The sequence below is a fragment of the Rhinolophus sinicus genome, chromosome 10 (assembly GCF_057876585.1).
Source record: "Rhinolophus sinicus isolate RSI-liver-muscle chromosome 10, RSI-T2T, whole genome shotgun sequence".
In the NCBI taxonomy this organism is placed as follows: domain Eukaryota; kingdom Metazoa; phylum Chordata; class Mammalia; order Chiroptera; family Rhinolophidae; genus Rhinolophus; species Rhinolophus sinicus.
In genome coordinates this window covers 2,832,530-2,834,411 of record NC_142510.1, presented here as the reverse complement: position 1 = coordinate 2,834,411, position 1,882 = coordinate 2,832,530, and positions in this window count along the sequence as shown.

The following is a 1,882-nucleotide window of genomic DNA, read 5'->3' as shown; positions in this document are numbered from 1 at the left end:
TGAGCAGTGTGCTTGTGCTTCCTTTGCGTCGTCCGTGTGTACACGCAGACAGCGCAGCAGTGCCTGTTCCACGCAGCGCGCTATTACATGGCACACACAGGGAAGGAAAGCAGCAGTGCCTGCTCCGGGTAGAAAACCCAGCCATTTCGCACTTTGTCAGAATTGTCGTATCTGTGAAGCAGATTTCTGTAAGGCAAACTTTTCTCATTGACAGCTCTTATGAAACAAGGGGAAAGCTAGGCTGGACTGAAAATCTGGCAGGTCCCCCCAGAGGAGAGCTAAGACTTGGCTTTGGTCCTTTTTTAGGAATGCTCCCTGGCCACAGGGAGAGGCTGCAGTGCCGCCCCTCACCACTAGGTGCCTCCATCACACCAGATCCCCCCTGAGAACCCTAAGCTTCAATCTCAGGGAAAGCCAGTGCTACTTATTTCAGCCCCCAAACTTACCATTCAGTGTTGGAAAGGAATGGGCACCAGAACACGATTCCAAAACCTGTATTAGTTGGTTTTTGAAAAAAATCAACATATTGTTTTTATAATTAGAAAAGTCTCAACTCAAAATGAACTCTCAAAGCACGTGAAGCAGCATTGAATCCTGTTACTTCTAGAAGACGTGGCCCTGTGTGAAAGCTGGGAGCCAGCAGCCAGAACCGGAGGGCCTGCTGCAAGTTGAGACACTGCAGCCTGAAGCTTCGAAGCTTCTTTGTAAAAAGGCCAGTCCCCAGGTGCCCTGCCAAGCTCCCAGCAGGGCCGAAGATATGGTTAAACTACCCGAGTGGCTGGGCCGCCTGCTGCCCAGTGAGCTCCAGGGCGGTGGGAGCTTCGCAGCTGTTTACCTCGGGACTCCAGTCGTCAGCGACAAGGAAGTGCCCTGGGACAGGGACAGGCCTGGCTTCAGCTCCGCTGCTGGGCAGGTAGTCACTTAACCTGTTGGAGTCCATCTCCATGGCTGTATAAAATGAGAAAGGATCTACTTTTAAGGGTTAGTGTGAAAATTCCAAGAGCCAGCTTGTGGCAAATGACCGAGTAGTGGGCCATATACGAATTCTGTTCCCTGAGCCTCAGTTTCCTCATCTTTAAAATGGGACATTAGTACCTCCTTCATACGGTTCTTACGAGGATCACATTAGGGAAAGCACAGTGATCAATAGTGACATTTTATCACCTGCAAAACCACAGAGCACATTAGGGCTCCCTGTGCTCCTGGGAGTAGCCAAGGCCATTTCCTTCTGGATGGTCATGGGCCCCCAACTCCCGGACTCTGCAGATGGGCCAGAACCATAGGCCTCTGGGGCCTCCGTCTGCACACACTGTTCTTTCGGCTGATGCTCCCACCTTTTGGAAGCCAAAGCTGCCAACTTGGCCTCTTGCAAAACACACATTCCATTCCTAAGTGCGTCTGTGCATTTTTCCTCCCACACCCTTCTCGGCAGCCAATGCAGAGCGGCCAAGGCAGCTGCTAGAGAAGCAGCTTCTCCTTTGGGGGAAAAGCACGGCTCCAAGGGCTTTGCAGAACCCTTGGTTTAGGCTTTGTCGTGTTCCTTCCCACCTTCTAGCCGCCTCGCCCACCGTGGGTTGGTGGTTCAGGGCATATCTGTGCATTTCCTTTTGTCCGTCTTTGTAAAGAGCCCCTTCCCTATTACACAGGAAATCCATTCATGAAACTTGAAAAATACAGAAAAGTTAAAATCACATCTAATCCACCGCTAAGAGTTAATGACAGCCGCTACTTTACCATCTCCTGGCATACTCGTTCCGTGATTCAAGAGCAGAGTTTTTAATAGCTGCATAATATTCCAACATGCTGTGTGCCAGAAGTTCGGAAACAGTTCCATTCCCAAATGACGCTCCCGCTTATGTCCTTGCACATCCATCTTTGGCAC